At 51.1% G+C, this 13,194-nt stretch overlaps 1 protein-coding gene across 1 annotated transcript in view; it reads right to left on the reverse strand.

The window, feature by feature from the left end:
- Window positions 1-12,463, reverse strand: part of NCOR2 (nuclear receptor corepressor 2) — a 226,323-nt gene extending 213,860 nt beyond the window's left edge. Inside the window, exon 1 of the mRNA XM_066561983.1 lies at window positions 12,367-12,463. The gene's annotated coding sequence lies outside the window, so the exon portion shown is untranslated. The remainder of the gene's footprint in view (window positions 1-12,366) is intronic.
- Between the last annotated feature and the right edge of the window lie 731 nt (window positions 12,464-13,194).

Raw genomic sequence — 13,194 nt, forward strand, 5'->3', positions numbered from 1 at the left:
AAATCCCAGGGATATCAATGACAATCTCTTCCCCAGTAAAACCTGATTACAGTGCTGGACTCTCTAAAGCCCCCCTGCCACCTCAGACATCACGGGGAGCAGCCAGCAAACCCCTCCAGGTGCCCTGCACAGCAGGGGTTGCAATGCCAATGATTAAGCAAATCTTCAAAGGAAAAAAAAAAAAAAAAACAAGAGTCCTGGTCAATGACTGACCAGTGTAATAGCTCAGGCTACTATCATGTGCTTTTCTCACACCACATTTGTTTGCTGGGCTGCCCAAGAGGTTTCCAAGGGTCAAACACGAGGTCATCAGCTTTGCTGAAAAATATAAAAAGCTGGAGCAGCAACTAAGGAAGGTCCTAGTACTTACAATTAAGGCTAAAAGAGACATGAAAATGCAAATCCTTTAAGTTTAAACATACCAGAGGCAGCATCAAAAAGGAGAAGAAAAAGGATTTTATGGTTTTTGAAGATCAGACCTTCGCAATATTTAGTAATCCACCAAAAATTCTGACCAGCCTCAAGGACCAAGAGTGGCTGTGGAAAGCAAAACCTTGCTTTCAGGCTATTTTGAGAAGCACTCACAAGGTTTATCCCAGAAACTGCTTTCTGCCTACTCAGATTTCTCAACTGAGCCAATCACATGGTGTTTCAGTGGACTGCTGGAGACACTTGAGAATAGCAGAGCTGCCTGCTGCTATCTGCCTGGCACAGGGTAGTTTTTAATTGAGGCTGAACTCTTAAGTCCCTGCTGCAGTCTGCAGCTCCAATCACTGAAATAATAATTAAACCCAGGAGAAACAGTGCAAAGCGGCAATGCCTTTCACTAGTACATTAAGATGAGGGGACCTGAAGATGTGCACAGACATCTCCAGCATGTGCTGGTTTGTTTCATGCCTGAGGATTTCACAGATTTTTAAACAGAAAGTCAGGGTGGCAGAGATCCTGCAGTACAGAAACAGCAGAGATGCAGGAAAGTATCCACTTTCACCTCACCCAGTCCAAGCAAAAAAACAGAACAAATTTTTGGCATCTGAGTTTGGGACCTTCCTTCCATGGGAATCTGAGGGATTACCCAGAGAAGGGAACGAAAAGCAAGAGATCAGACTGACCCAAGACATCAGACTGATTTGAGCCATCCTCCCCAGTTCAATTTAACCTGTGAAACCTGTGAAAGAAACCACTCTGAAAAAGTCTGTGCTGGCTGATCAGACAACACAAGTTCAGCTCTGAAATCCGAGGGGAGAGACTGAGCCTGGAAACCACTCTCCATTAGGTTAATTAGTCAAGTTTGATGTATCCAAGTCGGTTACCATGGCCACAGGAACTGAGGAGCAATGCTTTACACAGATTTCCTTGTGTGGGACTGGGGACAGGGGAGCCCATCCAGCCCCTCCAGGCCAGGCAGGGAGGAAGGAACTTGCCACCCTGGGCTCTGTGCCAGCCCCTGGGCTGGGCTGCTCACAAACCCTTTACTGGAACTGCTCCCTGTCCAGAAGGCTGCTAAAAATAGCACCGAGCTCAACCAGGTTAATGACACATCAAGAAGATGCATTTGCACATAAAAATAAACAGAATGCATGCAGGAGCTCCCCTCCACCTGGCTTTTGGCTGGCTGGTTTTGAGTGGGGAGAAAAATCAAAAAGCTGCTCTGTTTTCTCTTAAAAATTCAATGCCTATCTGTCAAAGAAGTGACAGAAAGCTGCCCAGCTCTGCAAACACTATGCCAAATACAGCTGAAGCTTGTCTGTCAATCGCAGAGCCTGGAAAGAGACCACAGGATATCACAAACAAACAAACATTTTAAGTGTCATTACTTACATTATGATCAACATCACGTCAGTTGCTTACAACTCTGCTCTGCAGCAAACGCTCACCCAAGCACTAGCACCCATGAGTAAAACCCACTGCAACTTCAGGAACAGCAGCAGATTTAGAAAAGAGTGGGAGAGAAAAAGCAATTTGTAATTCAGCAAGGCTGCTGTGGCAGAGCAGGTTTAAACTCCCTTGAGGAAAGGACTCTCCTCTCACCCTCTGCTCCTCAGGTGCCTGGCTGAGCCAGGTTCACAAGCTGCACACAGCATAGAGGATGGCTTCTGCCCAACTTCGCTCTCCATCAGCTGGCCCTGGGCATGCAGGGCCACAGCACAAAAGCACAGAGCACTGGAGTCTCCTGGGTGCACGAGAAGACTCCAGGAACAAAGGTGCTGCAGCCAGCACAAAGCAGCAACAATGTGGAAAACCCGAGCCTGACACAGAGGAACGTTCTCAATCACCACTCCCAAGCAAGTACTTCATTTCCAGCTCACAGAAAAGGAGCAGATGCCACAGACCACGGCAGAAATGACTGAGCTGCTACAGCAGTGCCTGAGCTTGACCCCAAGCTGAAACTGCTGCAGGAACACCAAGAGAACCCTGCCTGAGGGTCTCTATCACCTGCTGCAAAATTCATTGGTGTGTCCCATGCTTGGGAGAGACACATGGCATGTCTGCAAACAGGTCTGTGCACAAGGTTGGGGAGAATATCTCCCCTCTTAGAAGGGAATTTCAGTCCTGTGGAATTTACTCCTACAAAAGAAAGGCTTGAAGCACAACCAGGTTGTGCAAAGTACAGCAACTCTTCCCTGATTTCAGGTCCTGTGTCCCCTGGCTCCACATCTGTCATTGCAGCACCCATACTTTGAACTGACTTAAAACCATGACTTGATTGGTGAAGACATTCATTCAGCTACTCAGGTCAAAAATAACAGGAGAGAGAAGTGCTGTGATTGGAACATGCTGGGAGGCAGGGAGGTGGCAAACTCCTTCAACCAGCACTACAGCCAAAGTCCCCCAATTTCAGAAATAACAGCTTAAAGTGAGCTAGGTGCTGTGGAAAGGGGAGCAGCAATCACCACTGGTTGACAGCCCCAACCCCACCAAGAGCTACAATCAGCCCCACCTTTCTCAGCAGGTTAATGTTCAGCTGTCAGCTTCCCCCCTTCTCTGCACATGCCATAAATAGTTGCTCTTACAGATTTCTCTGTTACGCTTACCAAAAAACTGAGAGTGGCCATGTGACAGGAGCACAGAACATAGAGAAGACCATTGACTTATCTAACTAATTGTTCTGCCCCCTCAACACACACCAAATTGACTTGGCAAGGTTGCAAAGCAAAGCTGCTGTATTTATTGTTTATTTACACAAATTTTTTTTCTGCTGGTTAAGAAGCTTCATAAAGCAGATTGCAAATGGCCAAGACAGCACAGGCACTTGTTTCAAGTTTTGCATAAACTGGAATGAGTGAAGAATAGCAGGGATAGCAGCATTCCTGGCTGTGTCCTTTACAATAGATATTTTAGCCTCAGTTACCTAAGAATTAATTGGCAAAATACTCAAGAAGTTTGTAAAGGCAAGTGTGAACACTCATTATTTCTGGGCATGGTGCTCTTACCCTGGGGATCAGCCTCTAAAACAAAAATCAGTGTGTGCAGGCTGGCTGATCAGAAGGCAGGGGAGTGCCTGTGTTAGCCAAACACATTTTGTGCCTGGAGCAGCAGCCGGGTGAGCCCGGGCTGAGCAGTCGTGCACGGACACGCTGTTCCTGGAGCAGCCACGGGCCTGACTCTGCAGCCATCACCTTCCAACTCAGCCAAAGGTTCAAGGTGTTTCCGCATCAAACAAGGAACTGGAGCGGGACAAACACAATAATACATTGTGTGGGGACTGAAACCTCCTGCTGAGAAGAAATCCACAGACCTTTAAAAAGCACAACCGAGCAAAACGCAGAAAAAAATAAGACACAGATGGAGCTTAAAGCTCTCGTCTCATTGAGCCAGACCAAAACTCACTCTGCCTTTGGCAGGGGAAACAGGAGCAACCAGGGTGCTTGTGTCTGCCTCTGCAGCACGACTCCTCCACCTCAGGGCAAAGCAAATTCCCCATTTCTCAGCCTTCTCTGCTGTTGGCAGAGTTTAAGGACATTCTCTGAAGTGCATTAGATTTCACGAGCACCACTCTCAGTGGAGAAGATGCAAACCTCAGCTCTGCAGAGTGAGAGAGTTAAATAAAAACACAACCCTTAAGGTACATGCTGACTTCTCTCTTTACTTCTGTTTCATAATGCTGGAGAAAGCCCAAAACCCTGCAGTGTTTCTCACTCCAACACCACACAGCCCTCAGGAACGCTGCTGGCAGCTGGCTGGGTTCGGGACCAAAACCACAGCAGCTCTTTATGTGCATCTCAAGACACGTAGACATCAAAAGCCAAAAAAAAAAAAAAAAACCAACAAAAAAAACCAACCCAAAAAAAAAAACCCACCCCAACAATTTTTAAGTAGCAACCCTGTCAAGATATCAAAGTAAAGCCAAAACTAAAACCTACAAATGAAGCAAAAAAAAATAGAGAGGAAGAAGAAAAAAAGAGCTGGCTGACACCTCCTATACATGCTGCCAGCAGGATCATTTGCTCCAAAAATAAGGATGCTCAACACATCTTAACTGATGACATGACAACTGCTTCACGTCCCAACACCGAAGTTGCATAAAAACCTCTGAATACCCATTGCCTTGCAGCTCAGTAAAAAAAAAAAAAGAACTCTACTCACTCAGAGCAAGCAACAGACACCGTGTGCCGCTCCTCAGAAAGATTTCCAGCCCTTCATTTCCACTCAAGCATCCACTCGGGCTGCAGAGAAGCATTTCACCCCTCCGCCCTTTGCCAGTCACGCTCAGCAGCTCCAGCCACGAGGCTGCAGCTGAGCTGGCTGCCCAGGTGCCTGTGCCCACAGCATGCAAAAATACCTCAGCTGTAGCTCTGGATCCCAAAAAATTCCCTAAAGGGAGAGCTTCTGACTCCAGGTCCCCCCCCAGACAGCAGCAACCAACCTCCTGCAGAGCCTGGATATGCTCAGGCTGCCTGAGCAGCACCTCCTGAATAAGGGACATTTAAGACTAGAAAGACTTCAATAAGAATTCTGAAGGCTTTTTCCACTGCCACTTCAGAGAGTTCTCCCAAAACACTGAACACACAGATTCCTGTAATGCAGACTTTGCTGCATTTTATTTCTTTGACAGTTTTTAATCACCTCTGGTCTAGCATTTGGAAATTATTATTCACACGCACAACAGGAACAAGGCTGCAGGGAAACATGAATTTCACTGGCCTGCCTGGTTTTGTCTGTGGACACCACCTCACATATTACCAAATCAAAACAAGCCGGCCAACTTGAGCGTGAGGGGGAAATGAAAGGGCAGACCGGTGACCTAGAAATGAAGCTGACACTCTGGCATGAGCTTGAAACTCTGCAGCAAAGGGGAAAAAAAAAAAAGCTGTAACTGCTTTCAAGATGGAGCTTGAAAAGTTTATTAATGGCATTATGTGACGTGGTACCCACAGAAAAGCAAAGACTTGATCAAGGAAGTTTTTCCAATAGGAAAGAGAGGACGTAGTTATTTGCTAAACACAAGAAATTCTTACACCAATGAGGGGACATAGTTATTTAAGGTTCAGATGCCATAAAAACACCCCTACCAAACCAGAGAAACTCCCTGAGCATAAAGTTCTGGTACCAAACACCACTGCCCTGACAGACACCCAAGATTTACACACCACACCATGTCACAAATGTATGATGGTAACAGCATGGGCTTGAGGAGGCAGTAGACAAAGCTTGCTCAAGCAGTGATCAGGAATGCCAGAGTCTCAGCACTGATCCAAACTCACCCTGCCAGGTGTAATTGGTTCAAAGAGGGTGTTCACAGCTACCTTTGTTCCAGCAAGTCTCAGGCTTGAGCGAGTAACGTCCACATCAGCAGCATGAACAGCCACGGACCCGCATCGCCCTCGGCAAGGCTGACACAGAGGCCTCCAGAGCCAACATCCAGCCCAGACCCTGCCTGCACCATCAGGTAAAGCAGCGTAAATCACTGGGGACTCACAGCCTCCCAAAACCAGCTCCTTGCAACATCACAGCACGGAGATCACGCGGCCTCGGCAGTAAACACTTACACAGAGCTTCTGCTGCAGGAGCCAGGTGCTGCCACTGATAAACCACTGCTCTCCAGGGCTTCTGCAGCACTGCAGGTACAGGTTTGAGAAGTTTGCAGAGGCCAAGGACTGAGCTATTTATGAAGTGATCAAGTACCATGCAGCTGAGAGCTGGTCTTATAAAAATTTAGCCGCTGGAGTAATTTTATAAGGTTTTAAAATATTTTCAGAAGAAAGCCAACTTTCCATTGTTTGCCACAGCTTGTTAGAAGCCCACACATCCCGCAGTGCAGAGGAAAAGACACCCTCCACCCTCTCCAGCCAGCATTGCACAGCTGGAGGCACAGGCAGATTTTCAGAAAGCTCTTTGCCTGTCATCCTACTCAGCAATTCAATTCTCCCACCACATCCCACTGACACCCAAGAACGGGGCTCTGTCCTTCACCATGCTCTGTTGCAATAATCAGGCCCGAGCTCTTTGCACAACCACCTAAGCCTCCAGACCTTGCAATTAAACACTCCCTGAGGAGGATGAAACCTGCCCACCTGGGAGGCAGCAAGTCCTCAGGGGCTGAAGGCAGACGATGGGACGATCTGCACCAGGAACCTTCCCAAATCCTGTCATCCTCCACCCACGGGCTGACACATTTCTTTCCTTCTGCCTTCTTCAACACAGAGACAAGGAAGAGCACACTGCAAACGACTCTCCTGCCCTAACATGCACAGGACAAACCCAAACTGTGTTGCTTAAGAAGCTGGTAGGCAACATTCAGGTACCAGCACAGAGCACCAGCCAGAGCCTGCAGAAAACAGAGTTTAGAGGATGCAGAAGTCCCAAAAACTACAGAATAGATTGAAGTATTTATTCACTGAAGTATTTATTCACTGAAGTATTTATTGAGTTTACAGCCAGTTCCCTGAGCAGGCAGAGAGAAGCACACCCAACTGGAAGAGTTAACTTCCCACACGTTTGGCCAAAGCTGCATTCTGGGCACCACCGCTCTGTCCAGTGTTACGCCAGGGAAACAATGCTAAATAAAGATTACGTGGAGTGGTATTATGTAAATAATTCTCTTCCACAATGAAAGGATAAACCTAGACTGCCTGGTTAGTTATTAACCCAGGAGCCAGCGCTGCAGAGAGGAAATCCTGCCGGCTCTGCCTCCCTCCCTGACACACACACCACCCACCCAGAGAGCCACAGCCAGGCCTGCAGCTCCAGAGACAATACCCACACCATCCCTGGCCTCCCTGCATGCTGGCACTCTCCCTCGCATCACCTCCCACAGGAGGAAACTATTTGGACCCCATCACCCCGTCTCCTCCCAGGGCAACCCCGCTCCCAGCCTCATCACTGCTGCCAATGCTCAGCTTGGCCTCCTTCCTCCTCCTCATCCTCCTCTCACCATCAGCCCAAGACACAAAGGGTTCCCTGTGCTATGATGGGAACGCACTCCTGGACACATCCCTCCTCTTGAAGGCCTTCCCTTCCCATCCCAGCTGAACCCACTTTGCTTGCACATCTTCTTCTGCCCAGAATAACTTACTCGACCTTTCTGCCTCCGTTTCTCCCTGCAACCTTCCTGCTGCCTTGGCCTCACGTCTCAATGCTTTATGTTTGTCGTACGATTTTAAATCTGTCAGCAATTCATCCATCTGCCACCTCCTGGGTTTTTAATGCCGCAAAACGTTCTGGGATCCAGCCTCGCATAAACCTCTTGGTGGAAAATTAAGCTGTACCTCATTCAGAAACCAAACTGGCTTTGAGATCATTTCTTTCCAAGGTGCTGGGCTATTTCAAAGACTGGCTTCTTCCCTACAGCGAGCAGAAAAGCCATGATGCTATCCGGTCTAAAATAAACATTATGGGAGCAGCGATAAGGGGAAATATTTCAGCTGACTAAGAGCAATGTGGGTTCAAATCCAAGTGTAAGCTGATATTGCTTATAATTTGTTCCCCAGCCAAAAACACAGACTGGGAGTGAAAAAATGGAAGGCATTAAACAACAAGCAGCGTACTCAGCGACTCTGAAAAACTTCAGCATTTCCATTTACGTTATTATTTTTTTAAATAACCTTCAGTTTCACGGATCATAAAGTTAATTTGGAGTAACTTCCCTTCTCTGTAACTAGACAGAGCTGCTATCCTTTACATTCATTAATGTTTGCTCAGTGCTCTGCAGCTATAAAGAGAGCACTAACCATATCAGCATCCTGCATGCACCCAGCAGGCACATAACCACTGCTGTGCTCTCGCTGTCCCCTCCCCGTCCCCAAATCCCCTCCAGCTCTAGCACTGTGGTCACAATCACAGTCATGGACAACCACCTCCACCTTTACTGCTTTTCTTCCAGTGCCAGGCAGCTCTCCCCTGCAGGCAGGGCTCCTCTCTGGGCCTCTCCAAGCCAGATTCAGATCATCAGCAATCAGTGCCTCCTCACCTGCCCACCCTCAGCCAGGTGACGTTTCTCAGCTTCGCACAGTGAAGGCGGCAGGGGAGATGCTACCGTGTGAGCACTGCCTGCTCATGAGAAACATCCCCTCCCGGGGACCCTGCTCACCTTTAGCAGGAACAGTCCATACCCCAGAGAGACTCCAGCTGCCAAAGGCAAGTTGGAAGGAACAGAGAACTGGTGACCTCAAGGAGGGAAGTGACAAGTAGGGTGGGCAGCAGGACTGGGGGTGCAGCCCAGATTTCTCAATTCCCAGTAAAGTGCCGCAGCTGCCTCGTGTTCAGGTCAGGGATCACTTCCCAAAACTGATGAATCACTCATTTCCTTCTGCTCTTCTGTCCTCCTTCCCTTCCTGCCAGATCCATCCCTCACTCTGATCAAGCCATTACAGGCATTTTTGTGCCCTCTGTTCTGGAGCTCCAGCTCCCTCTTCAATCTTCCTTTTGGGAAAGCAGCTCTGCTCTAGTCACGCTCATTAAATGCCACACATTTCCATTTTCTACTGCAATGCAAAGATCTATCCCTTGACATTACAGGGCAAATCAGAGACCTCAACACCTGTGTGCCAGCACAAGCCCAGCCATAAATAGCAATTCTCTGCTGCTTCCTATGTTGATACACAGCAAGGGCCCTTCAAAGCCGTGCAGGAGCCTGTGCCACAGCAGCCTCGATGAGAATCCATGACCTCACAATGCCCAAATCCTTAAGCAGCTGCAAAAGCCTCAGTCACTAATCAGAGAGGCAACTGGGTGCTGCTATACCTCATTTCCAGTTCCATTAGAGCTGACCCTGCTCTCTTGCTGAAAACTCTCAGCAAAGACTAAAGCGAGCCACAGCTCCTAAAAACGCAGCTGCACAAAAATAACAGTGCTCCAAAGAACACACTGGCCTGGATTCCCATCCCTGTGCACCCCTGCAGCCAAGCCCAGGGGCTGCATTTGGGGACCACTGCCCACAGCCACAAAACCCAGGGGGGAACCAGCACTCTGCCACTGGGAGTAACGAGCCCTCACGGTGAACAAGCAAAGCACTCATGGAGAAAGAGACTCTTCACCAGCTCTCCAGCAGACTTGCTCTGACACATTGAACTTCACATAACCCCACCAGCCTCAGTTTTCTGACTTGTGAAGTGATCTGGTCAGAACGAGACCCTTGGTTAGGGATGGGGAGTACTGCACCCCAAAGGCCCTCCTCCAACCCACTGCCCTTCACAGCTGCTCAAATCAGCCACCCCAAACCCTCCTCGGAAAAGTTACCGACTTAATCCTCCTTCTGTAGCCACTCATCTAGAAACTGACAAGATCGTACCTTTCCTCCCCCCGCAGGGACACAACCATGATGGTATCTCAGGCACATCAATTATACTCAGTTTCAAACAGGTTTCTCCCAGGACAACCAGATTGCAAAAAGGATTATATTGCAGCAGAGGCCACTAAAAACCAGAACTAGGAACACTGGCAGCCATCAAGGGGGACAAATAAATCACAGCCACGTCACAAAAGATGAAGATATCTCCTATGACCCAATTCCAGCCGTGGAGATGAGTCGGGGAGCTCTCACCACGTGCAGCTATCAGCACAGCTGCATGCACACCAGCCCTGCCAATCACAACAAAACTGCCTTTACCACGCTGCATCTCCTAATTACAAGACGTGAACACGGCCTGAACCAAACCCTCTTTGGATTTAGCGCAGGATGGCTCCAGGGATTAGTACAACCTCCACTGGAGGCAGCTTGGTTCAAATCCAACCACAGCCATTAGCAAGTGAAAAGTATTGCCAAGCAGCAGCTGGCTGGTTGCTTGCACGAAACAAGTTTATGGTTTCAGTGCAGATCCTGTTGCAAAAAAATGCCAGTCACCTCCCTGGAGCTGCAAGGTGTGAAGGCAGAGGCACCCACCTGCTTCTCCAGGGCTGGAGATGCTGATGTGGGAGGCGTTCCCATGCAGGCCCAGGACCAGCTCCAGAGCCAGCCCTGACCTCCGCAGTGGTTTCAGAACCAGGTATGTTTTGCAACTTGGCAGAAACACACAGCTAAGTAACAGAAACCACCACCCACATGAAGCCAGGAGAACAAAGTACCAGTGTTTTCCTGCCCCAGACGTGTGCGTGCCCCATCTCCTCTCTCACACCAAAAATAGCTTCTACTTTTTCCCTTTTGGCAACAACAAACCGAGGTTTGAGTGCATTTGCTTTCAATAAACTAAACACGTTTTGCAAGAGTCTCTCTCACAGCGAAACTTACTCAACTAAAGTTATAAAATATTTGTCACAGGCAAAACTTCCCTCCCATGGCATCGTGGGACTCAACCCCACCAACACGCTCTGCGAGCCTTGCTCACTGAATTCCTCACCCAAGGCACAGGTCCTGCACAGAGCTGGCAGAACCAGGCATTCAGGAGGTTTGAGCTGAATCCCAAAGTCACCCATCATTAGCACTGAAACTCAGAGAATTAAGCACTGTTTTATTAAAACCATCCAGGAATACACAATACACGGCTGCACTAGAGCCCTTGAAGAGTTTTGTCACCACTTCCAGAAGAGAGGGAAATGCTCACCCAGTTGTCCCAACTCACATTGGCTCCCTTTATGAATCAGTAGTAGTACCAAGTGTTTATCAGTAAAGCACACAGCAAACTTAAACTTAACCTTGCTGATAAAAACCCTATATACTAAATGAAAAAACTCTCACCCCACATGACCAAGGAACACCAGTGGAACGATATCACACCAACCAAACTGATTAAAAACATCAGATTCAGCAAAAAACCCTGACAGTTTTTCAGGCATCCAGAGCGCCAAGCTTTGCTTCACGGGAATACCGAGGGAGAGTTCAAACCATAACCGCCTGTGAAGCGAGGGGTTGGGAAACACCCACTGCACAGATCACCTCCAGCAGCACTGTCCTCTCCCGCACATTCCTGAGCTGACCCAAAACACAAAGTTCAGGGAGCAGCCGCAGCCTCGGGCGCAGGCAGCAGCGCCTGCAGGCGTGCTGGGCTTCCCGAGGGTTCAAAGCGCTGCAAGCAGCGATGGCTTGGTTGGGTCAGCACGGCCCCGGGCAGCCCCAGCCCGAGTCCTGCAGGTTTTGCTGCTTCAGTGGTGTTGGCAGCAGCCCACATGGCAGGCAGCTGCCTGCACCCACTGCAGCCTGCTCTTTGTGCGTTGTCAGGGCAAGGGAGCAGGAGGAAGGGCCGAGGGAGAAGGGGGAACAGGAAATTATAAGAATCAACAGAAAAAAAAAAACAAAAAAACCAAAAAGAAAACAAAAAAAAAGCGATTACTTCAGAGACCTCAGCTGGGGTTCAGAGAAACGTGCACTTGTTGCCTGCAGACACCCGGCTCAGTTACCTCCCGTAAATATTTACACGGCGAACAGCACTCGGCCCGAGGAGCCAGCCCTGCAGCTCGCGTCATGGCCGGGACCGGCCGTGCCCCCCTCATGGCCGGGACCGGCCGTGCCCCCGCTCCCCGGGCACGGCAGGGCCGCTCCGGTGCCCCCCGGATGCTCATTCACTGCTCCAACCCACCGGCCCCCAACGTGCGGGGGGCGAGAGCCGCAAACACAGCGGGATTGAACGAAAAGGAGGAAAAAAGAGGAAAGGGGGGTAAAAAAAAAGGCCCTTGGGTGCCCCCACCCCGCAGAGGGGTGTCCCCGCCAGTCTGCCAAGTGCGGGGCTCCCCCGCGCTCCCGAGCCCCGCCGCTCCTGGGCGGCGCGTTCCCTTGAGGCCAAAACCAGCAAAACCAACAGAAAAAAAAAAAAAAAGAAAATAATAAGAGAAAGTTTCTCTCCGGCGAGCAGCTCCCGTGGCACATTTTCATTTTTACGTAACGCGGCCGCCTTTCCCCCACCTGCAGAGAGCGAAGCGGAGCGGCCCCCCCAGCCCGACCCACCCGCACCCCGGCACCGGGGGCTCCCCCGGGGCTCCCCCCTCCCGACTCACCTAATCCCGCCGGCAGCTGCCGCCCCCCATCGCCGCCGCCGCTCCCGCTTCAGCGGCCGGCAGGGCAGCGCTGGGCGCGGGGACGCGGCCCCGCCATCTGCGCCGTGTTTATAAATCCAGAGCCATGGGGCTGCGAGCCGCGCCGCCCGCCCGCCCGCCCGTCTGTCCGTCCGTGGGGCCGGGCCGCCCCTCGCCGCAGCGCCAGCCCCGCAGCGCCCAGCCCAGCCCAGCCCTGCCCAGCTCAGCCCAGCCCGCCCCGGCGCGGCGGGAGGCGGCGGTCGCTCGCTCGCTCGGTGGCTCGCTCGGTGGCTCGGTCGGTCCCTAAGGCCGCCCCACAGCCGGCCGGGCGGGGCGGGGCGGAGCGGGGCCGCGCCGCCCGCGCGCGTTAAAGGGGCCGCGCGCGCCCGCGCCGCCCAGCGCCCGGCGGGACCCGGCGGAGCCGCGGATCGCGACACCGCGACAGCAGCTGTACCGCGACAGCAGCTGTACCCTGTCACCGGCTGTACCGCGACACGGGCTGTACCGCGACAGTGCCCCGACACCGGCTGTACCCCTGTCACCGGCTGTACCGCGACAGCAGCTGTACCCTGTCACCGGCTGTACCGCGACACGGGCTGTACCCTGTCACCGGCTGTACCGCGACAGCGGCTGTACCCTGTCACCGAATGTACCGCGACACGGGCTGTACCGCGACAGTGCCCCGACACCGGCTGTACCCCTGTCACCGGCTGTACCGCGACAGCAGCTGTACCCTGTCACCGGCTGTACCGCGACACGGGCTGTACCGCGACAGCACCCCGACACCGGCTGTACCCCTGTCACCGGCTG

This window comes from Molothrus aeneus, chromosome 18 (assembly GCF_037042795.1).
Source record: "Molothrus aeneus isolate 106 chromosome 18, BPBGC_Maene_1.0, whole genome shotgun sequence".
NCBI classification, from domain to species: domain Eukaryota; kingdom Metazoa; phylum Chordata; class Aves; order Passeriformes; family Icteridae; genus Molothrus; species Molothrus aeneus.